This window comes from Nelumbo nucifera, chromosome 3 (genome assembly GCF_055504915.1).
Source record: "Nelumbo nucifera cultivar China Antique chromosome 3, China Antique-T2T, whole genome shotgun sequence".
NCBI classification, from domain to species: domain Eukaryota; kingdom Viridiplantae; phylum Streptophyta; class Magnoliopsida; order Proteales; family Nelumbonaceae; genus Nelumbo; species Nelumbo nucifera.
The window spans coordinates 74,961,305-74,971,563 of record NC_142651.1 but is presented as its reverse complement, the minus strand read 5'-3'; positions in this window follow the sequence as shown (position 1 = coordinate 74,971,563).

Genomic DNA, 10,259 nt, shown 5'->3' with positions numbered 1-10,259 from the left:
CATAGGGTGCATGGAGCCAACTGTTTCAGCTACATAACCCCACCACCTCTCTATGAAGGATCATATCCACTCATCTTATGAGCTTTCCCTTTGCCCTCTGTCAGACAAGGTTCATTGCCATTTTAGGTTAAACCTTTTTGTCCAGTGAGTGCTCACCCATCATATCCGTGAATGCCAAGGTACTGTGAGAGAGTCTTCCATTTTAGGATAAGCCCCTCCCACATCGGTCTATGATGCCCCTATCATCTTATGATACAATCCAACAGATCCAACAGCAAATGGATAGACCAATTTTATGTTGCGTTTTCTCATTACTAAAGGACCCATCTCCCTATCACATGCACTCATATTTCAGTGGAGGAAATGAAATATTATGCCCTAGTTTAATTTAGGTCAAACAAAGGTGGCTCCCACAGACTTTCATAAAGCAGATTTAGGTGGGCCCTAAACGGCTAGGGTTCCGCATGGTTCCTCTCGGGGAGGTGTGGGGCCCACTATGAAGGGAGATCATCCAATGATCTTATGGACACCATGGCAATGATGTGCATTCACCATGGTGTGCGCAAGAGCCACTATCGAATCAACATGGGCCAAGTACTTATGGCCCATTAACGTTGCACATCACACATCCATACATTACATGCAATAAAAGCATAAATAATCTAATCAATTAAATAACTATAAAACCCATGATTAAAGCCCATAAAAATTCATAATATTACTGATTAATATTATCTAGGTATATAGGCTGAATTGCAAAGAGCAGTTTGGCCCATATAGCTTTTATGCTGAAATGGGCTAAAGCAGTTTTAACATATTAAAACTGGGTTTTACAGATGTTGGCTGAATTGCATCTTGCAATTAACCATCAACTCCTGGACCCATGAGTGAAAATTAGGGCTGAGAACAGCCCCCAACAAACCACAGATTGGGTCCAGTTTGGTCCAATCTGGTTCGAATGGGTCTAGGGTTTGATTTTTAATTCAAGATTTAATTCAAGAACATGATCTGAAATTAAATTACTGAAACAAGACATTTAAGAATCAGTAGGAGGGCTGTTTGTAGGAATGCTACCATGCAAAACAAAAGTTAGATCACAACATGCAGTTTCCAAAACTGCAAATCGCAGATGGCCGAACCCTAATCTGCGAAATTCTCCTCGCGCTTTCTGCTTCAACTTTGAATGGAATAAAATAGAAAACCTAATTTCTATTAATATTACATCAAAATTGAATTCCTATACATTCTGTCTAAAAATTAAAAATAATTAATTATAGACGCAGAATGAAAAAGAACAGCAGATGCACAGATTTCTTGTGTCATTAAAGATTTCGATCTCCACCGTACGAACAACCCAAACAATAAAGAAAAATATGTAGAACAATTCTAAATATAATTCAGATTTATAAATATTTAATTTTTGATCAATCTCCCAAAATCTAGGAACAAATTTCCCAGAAAACGCTAATCTACACAAATCGGGTAGAACGCCTTCTGCCCATTTGCGCAGTTTCAGATCTGGTTAATTTTGGTTCAATATTTGAACCTAGCTCTGATACCACTGAAGGGGATGAGAGATCCATCATATGGATGGCCGAACCTTGCAGGAAGGTTGGGCAAAATTTCAAAAATTTCTCTCTCTTTCACATGGGAATCACATTCCCTATTTTAGAAAACTGCATTTTCAAGGATCAATCTTGAACCTAAACCGGACCAGATCTGAAACCAAAAGGGAGTGGAGGGATATACCTGATACGAAATAGTAATAACCTCCAATGAAGGTGTTCACGCCCAAAGAAAGATCCAAAGACTGAAAGAATGGTAGGATCCATCGTATGGATGCCAAAAAGGTTGCGGAATGGGTGGGCGATTTTCAAAAATTTCCTACCTTTCTTCCAACTGAGAATCACATTCCCTTATTTTAGAATCAAATATTCAAGGATCTACTCGTACCAAACCAGACCAGATCTTAACCAAAGATCAGGAGAAGGGTTATACCTGATACGGAGAATCAAAATCTCCCAATGTTGGTGTTCACGCCCAAAGAAAGATCCAAGATCTGCTCCCGCTGAAGATGACACAACGATGGTGGGGCAGAACCAACAGCGTATGTCTCACGTACCAAACTCTTCACAAGAACTCGTTGGAGGCTTAGAGCACCGAACCAAATCAGCCTTTCAGCAAAGACTGATATCAAGAACAAATTTTTTGATTCTCCCTTCAATGGAGTTCGAACTATGCAGCAAGGTGGCGGCGGCTGGAGGAGATGCCTAAGGCTGAAAGTGTCGTGAATGCAGTTTTCAACTTAGTGAAGATGAGATCCTATCTCAGATTGCAGAGAGAGTTCACTGCAAAACCCTAGGTCGAATTCTTGTAATTCTTGATTAGGATTTCCTCCTTACTTAGTGATTAAGAAATCTCCTAATCCTATTAGGAGTTATCCCAATCCAAATCTGTATTTGGATAGGGGATAATCTTAATCCTATCTACAGATTAGATCAGCCCATTCCTGATCTCATCAAGAGGTTAATCTTAATCCTATTTGCAGATTCGCCCCCTTAAGTGGGTGATCATATCAGCCCAGTTCGGAATGGGCTTTTAGGCCCAATAAATAAATAGTGCTCAATAAGTTTCCAAATTGCTGCCCAGTTGGGCTTCTTTGTATGGCGTGGGACCCAAGCATTGATCTCCACATCAGCCAAATGGGTTCGGCCCAGCCTTTGCTACAAGGCTTAGCCGAATTCACTAGAAAGCCCAGTGAACCCCCTGAGCCCATCACATGGACCCTATGGGCCCAACACTTACACTAAGTGGTCGCTGGGCCAAGCCATCTTATAAAAGTCCAGGGACTGTGGGCAGATGCAAGATTAGCCCATCAGGTATTATCCTAAATGGCCTTACACATGACCTCTCATCCCATAATGATCAAACACTGCCCAACAAGAGAGGACCTCTCCCTCGGCTGCAAGGAACAGTGCTGCACTCTCTACTCACATGGATCCCGGGAGTTAAAACAACTTGCAAACATTTTGAAACCATATATAAGTATATATCATATATAAATTTTGCAAAACAAAATTCCAACGATTGAAATCAATTGCCGATTGAAATCAACTGTCACTATGATCACCCACTTAGATGAATTTTTAGACTGTCCCAACATACCCAGGTTTTGACCCCCGCTAAGGATCTCACTGATTGGCATATCAAAGTCAACCCAATCCGACACCTAGTGTAGTATCGTAATCGAGTCTAGGGGTCAGGTGTAACATTCCAGTTTTGCCCATCTAACTCCAAGGTCCAGGGCAATACTGGAATTCTGGTCCAGTTCAAGGTTTCAAGAAACCCACATTGCATGTACCTTAGGTCTCACCCTGGCTGCTGAGACAAGCCACCCCAAACCAACTTGGTGGCACCTCAATGTTAGCCTTGGCAGGATAAATCTCCCCAGATCTATCCAACGGCTGTGAAGATTCTAAACTAACACGAGTCTCATATGTGTCCAGTTTATGGGTATTACACAGAAACACATCATAATAACACGAATCAAATATGTACTTTATTCATTTACATTAAATGTCATAATGTACATCAAAACTGATTGGAGCTAATGGCATACAAAACTGTCCAACAAAGGCTACTTCCACCAAAGATGACACGGTGCAGGATGAAGCAGAATCAGCAGGATGGTTCTTCAGCAAGAACCAGATTCTTCAGCAAGAGTCTGATGGAGGGCTAGTGAGCACGACTTCAGATTACCTTTTCTGCCAAAAGGTAAAATCAAGAACTCTTCTTGATCGCTCCCATAGGTGGAGATCGAACAGGTATGGCGGCAAGAGCAGGAGAGAAGGAGACAGTGCAGTCAAACTGTGTTGTCTCTCTCTGGAAATCAGCAATCAATCAGATGATTTCTATTGTGTCTTGAGGGTTCACCCTGCTATGCTATTTATAGCCTCTAAGAGAGGTTCTCCTAATCCCTTTAGGAGTTTCCTAATCCAAATCTTGTATTTGGATCTGGACTCTCTTTAAGAGATAAGGATAATCCCTTATCTTATCTACAAATAAAGATCAACCCTCCTAATCTAATTAGGAGTTTCCTAATCCAAATCTTTATTTGGATCTAGACACTCTGAGTGGATAGGGACAATCCCTTATCCTATCTACTGATCTAAATCCCATAATCGCCCAATTTTAATTAATCTCATTAAGCCAGTTCGATTTGGGCTTTAGACCCATTAAGTCTGTCTGCTAACTTACCCTTCAAACTACTGCCCAATTGGATATTCTTGTATGGCATGGGACCCAAACATTGATCTACACATCAGCCACATGGGTTCAGCATGGCCAAATTCACTGTAGAAGACAGTGAACCCTGAGTCCATCACCATGGGCTCATAATTGGCCCAACATTTACACTAAATGGTCCTTGGGTCAATCCACCTTATAAAACCCAAGCACTGTGGGCAGATGTAAGATTAGCCCATCAGGTATTACCCTCAATGGTCTTACACTTAACCTCTCAGCCCATAATGATCAAACACTGCCCGACAAGAGAGGACCTCTCCCTCGGCTACATGGTATAGTGCTGCACTCTCTACTCACAAGGATCCCAGGAATTAAAACATTTTGCAAACATTTTGAAACCATAATATATATATATATATATATATGTATATCTCTATGTAAGTATATTTTGCAAAACAAATTTCAATGGTTGAAATCAACTGCCGGCAGTTTAGGTTCCATCAGAGAGAGTGCATCCCCAATCATTCACTTTATCCGACAAAGGGTCTGATCCTGTCACTATGATCACCCACTCAGAAGAATTCTCGGACTATCCCAACATACCCAGGTTTTGACCCCCTTTAAGGATCTCACTGATTGGCATATCAAAGACAACCCAATCCGACACCAAGTGTAGTATCGTAATCGAGTCTAGGGGTCAGGTGTATCATTCCAGTTTTGTCCATCTATCTCCAAGGTCTAGGGCAATACTGGAATTCTGGTCCGGTTCAAGGTTTCAAGAAACCCACATTGCATGTACCTTAGGTCTCACCCTGGCCGCTGAGACAAGCCACCCCAACCAACTTGGTGGCACCTCAATGTTAGCCTTGGCAGGATAAATCTCCCCAGATCTATCCAACGGCTGTGAAGATTCTAAACTAACACGAGTCTCATATGTGTCCAGTTTATGGGTATTACACAGAAACACATCATAATAACATGAATCAAATATGTACTTTATTCATTTACATTAAATGTCATAATGTACATCAAAACTGATTGGAGCGAATGGCATACAAAACTGTCCAACAAAGGCTGCTTCCACCAAAGATGACACGGTGCAGGATGAAGCTGAATCAGCAGGATGGTTCTTCAGCAAGAACCGGATTCTTCAGCAATAGTCTGATGGAGGGCTAGTGAGCACGACTTCAGATTACCTTTTCTGCCAAAAGGTAATATCAAGAACTCTTCTTGATCGCTCCCACAGTTGGAGATCGAACAGGTATGGCAGCAAGAGCAGGAGAGAAGGAGACAGTGCAGTCAAACTGTGTTGTCTCTCTCTGGAAATCAGCAATCAATCAGATGATTTCTATTGTGTCCAGAGGGTTCGCCCTGCTCTGCTATTTATAGCCTCTAAGAGAGGTTCTCCTAATCCCTTTAGGAGTTTCCTAATCCAAATCTTGTATTTGGATCTGGACTCTCTTTAAGAGATAAGGATAATCCCTTATCTTATCTACAAATAAAGATCAACCCTCCCAATCTAATTAGGAGTTTCCTAATCCAAATCTTTATTTGGATCTGGACACTCTGAGTGGATAGGGACAATCCCTTATCCTATCTGCTGATCTAAATCCCATAATCGCCCAATTTTAATTAATCTCATTAAGCCAGTTCCATTTGGGCTTTAGGCCCATTAAGTCTGTCTGCTCACTTACCCTTCAAACTACTGCCCAATTGGATATTCTTGTATGGCATGGGACCCAAACATTGATCTACACATCAGCCACATGGGTTCAGCCTGGCCGAATTCACTGTAGAAGACAGTGAACCTTGAGTCCATCACCATGGGCTCTTAATGGACCCAACATTTACACTAAATGGTCTTTGGGTCAATCCACCTTATAAAACCCAAGCACTGTGGGCAGATGTAAGATTAGCCCATCAGGTATTACCCTCAATGGTCTTACACTTAACCTCTCAGCCCATAATGATCAAACACTGCCCGACAAGGGAGGACCTCTCCCTCGGCTACATGGTATAGTGCTGCACTCTCTACTCACATGGATCCCGGGAATTAAAACCTTTTGCAAACATTTTGAAACCATAATATATATATGTATATCTCTATATAAGTATATTTTGCAAAACAAATTTCAACGGTTGAAATCAATTGCCGACAGTTTAGGTTCCATCAGAGAGAGTGCATCCTTAATCATTAACTTTGTCCGACAAAGGGTCTGATCCGGTCACTATGATCACCCACTCAGATGAATTCTCGGGCTGTCCCAACATACCAAGGTTTTGACCCCCTCTAAGGATCTCACAGATTGGCATATCAAAGACAACCCAATCCGACACCTAGTGTAGTATCGTAATCGAGTCTAGGGGTCAGGTCTAACATTCCAGTTTTGCCCATCTATCTCCAAGGTCCAGGGCAATACTGGAATTCTGGTCCGGTTCAAGGTTTCAAGAAACCCACACTGCATGTACCTCAGGTCTTACCCTGGCCGCTAAGACAACCCACCCCAACCAACTTGGTGGCACATCAATGTCAGCCTTGGCAGGATAAATCTCCCAGATCTATCCAATGACTATGAAGATTCTAAACTAACACGAGTCTCATATGTGTCCAGTTTATGGGTATTACACAAAAACACATCATAATAACACGATTCAAATATGTACTTTATTCATTTACATTAAATGTCATAATGTACATCAAAACTGATTAGAGCTAATGGCTTTCAAAACTGTCCAACAAAGTCTGCTTCTACCAAAGATGACTCGGTGCAAGATGAAGCAGAATCAGTAGGATGGTTCTTCAACAAGAACCGGATTCTTCAGCAAGAGTCTGATGGAGGGCTAGTGAGCACGACTTCAGATTACCTTTTCTACCAAAAGGTAATATCAAGAACTCTTCTTGATCGCTCCCACAGGTGGAGATCGAACTGGTATGGCGGCAAGAGCAGGAGAGAAGGAGACAGTGCAGTCAAACTGTGTTGTCTCTCTCTAGAAATCAGCAATCAATCAGATGATTTCTGTTGTGTCTTGAGGGTTCGCCCTGCTCTGCTATTTATAGCCTCTAAGAGAGGTTCTCCTAATCCCTTTAGGAGTTTCCTAATCCAAATATTGTATTTGGATCTGGACTCTCTTTAAGAGATAAGGATAATCCCTTATCTTATCTACAAATAAAGATCAACCCTCCTAATCTAATTAGGAGTTTCCTAATCCAAATCTTTATTTGGATCTGGACACTCTGAGTGGATAGGGACAATCCCTTATCCTATCTGCTGATCTAAATCCCATAATCGCCCAATTTTAATTAATCTCATTAGGCTAGTTCGATTTGGGCTTTAGGCCCATTAAGTCTGTCTGCTCACTTACCCTTCAAACTACTACCCAATTGGATATTCTTGTATGGCATGGGACCCAAACATTGATCTACACATCAGCCACATGGGTTCAGCCTGGCCGAATTCACTATAGAAGACAGTGAACCCTGAGTCCATCACCATGGGCTCTTAATGGGCTCAACATTTACACTAAATGGTCCTTGAGTCAATCCACCTTATAAAACCCAAGCACTGTGGGCAGATGTAAGATTAGCCCATCAGGTATTACCCTCAATGGTCTTACACTTAACCTCTCAGCCCATAATGATCAAATACTGCCCGACAAGAGAGGACCTCTCCCTCGGCTACATGGTATAGTGCTGCACTCTCTACTCATATGGATCCCGGGAATTAAAACATTTTGCAAACATTTTGAAACTGTAATATATATATATATATTTCAATGGTTGAAATCAACTGCCGGCAGTTTAGGTTCCATCAGAGAGAGTGCATCCCCAATCATTCACTTTGTCCGACAAAGGGTCTGATCGTATCACTATGATCACCCACTCAGATGAATTCTCGGGCTGTCCCAACATACCCAGGTTTTGACCCCCTATAAGGATTTCACTAATTGGCATATCAAAGACAACCCAATCCGACACCTAGTGTAGTATCGTAATCGAGTCTAGGGGTCAGGTGTATCATTCCAGTTTTGCCCATCTATCTCCAAGGTCCCGGGCAATACTTGAATTCTGGTCCGGTTCAAGGTTTCAAGAAACCCACATTGCATGTACCTCAGGTCTCACCCTGGCCGCTGAGACAAGCCACCCCAACCAACTTGGTGGCACATTAATGTTAGCCTTGGCAGGATAAATCTCTCCAGATCTATGCAACGGCTGTAAAGATTCTAAACTAACACGAGTCTCATATGTGTCCAGTTTATGGGTATTACACAGAAACATACCATAATAACACGAATCAAATATGTACTTTATTCATTTACATTAAATGTCAGAATGTACATCATTCTGATTGGAGCTAAGGGCATACACTGTCTAACATGATGCTCCCTACTGGTGAGGCATAGGGAACTTCCTTTATGCCCTCAATCTCCTCAGGAGTCTTGGGAGACATACCCTTGGAGAGAGTGACTCCATGTCTAAAAGGGACAAATCCCTTCTTGAAATTCTCCATGTTGTATCTTTTGACAATCTTGTGAATGTATGTAGATTGGGATACTCATTCCCAACACGTAGAATGCCATTTATATACAAAACCAAGAACCTAACCTTATTTCCCTCTACTTTCCTATAATCAAAAGGCTCATCAAAATTTTGTTTAAAGTCAAACTATTTGACGGTAGAGTCAAATCAGATGTTCTAAATTCTAGATGCTTTCTTAAGTCCATAGATGGATTGGTTAAATTTACACACCATGTGCTTCTGACCAGCAACAATGAAACCTTGCGGTTGCTTCATATAGATATCTTCAATTTGATGAGAATGAAAAATATCATATTTTTCTCCCTTAATAATTAGCCTTTTATGTTTATTTTATGCCCAAATGCACTCATAATTATTATATTTTGGTTTAAGGCACGAAAGGAGGTGTTTGATGAGAAACAAGGCTAATCGGGTCATTTTACACAATTTCGGCGCCGTGTGGTAGGTTGAGCATAACGCTCTCATATGGACTCCGATTTAGATGATTCAAGATGTGTTGGAAAGTTAAGAAAAGGTTCTACAACTTTACTGTTTTGAGTTTTGATAGATTCTGGCTCAAATTCTCTACAACTGCACTGGTGACGTGTTGAAGACATTCCTTAGCCTTGAAGCTTTAATCCGCGATTTCACCACTTTCCCACTCACACAAGAACTTTGTTTTATCTTATTTTTGAGTCTTTTCTTGATAATTCAGACTTGTAGATTTTTATCTAGAGAAAATTTAGGAAGTTTTGTAGGCTTCTCTTGGGGGAAGTAGATAAGAGGAGAAAAACCTAGAGAGAAGGCAAGCAGATTGGGAGCAACCGAACCTCTCTTCTCTTCTCTTCTCTTCTCTTCGCCCCTCTTCTTCATTCTCTGATTTTCTTGGAGTTTTCACCATGACCATGTGTGGCTAAACTCTTGTACTTGGTCGAAGGAAGCAGAAACCTCGAATCCACCAAACTGTGAGATCTAATTTGGTTTTTATTCTTTAATTCATGCTTTGGATATCAAATGTTCTTCTATGTTTATATCTATGATTGTTTCGTGTGAATGCTTGGAAGGCCTACTAGTTTATTATTCATTATAATCTATTGCTAGATTAGACATCAAATATGTAATTGTTTGGTCTCTCTAATCTATGAAGCAACTAGGGTTTAATGATTTGCTGCATCAGAAATTGTTAGATCCTAGGAAGGACACTCAACTGAATTAAATGCAACCGCTTGTGCTTGTGTTGTTTAGTTTCATTGATCTCTAATGCTTAATGCTATTGATGGATTAAATCTTTAATACTTGTTTAGGGGTTGTTCAGTAGTAAGGGTTAAGAGGATCACTTGCTTCCCATTTAAAGTTTGTTCTCTTTAATCCCGGTTTTCTTTCTTTCAAATCTGGTTTTCATTACACACACACCCCCTCCATCTTTGATTCACGTAGCAAATAATTCAGATTACATACTCTCTGTGGGAATGATCCTTACTCGTACTACTACATTTTA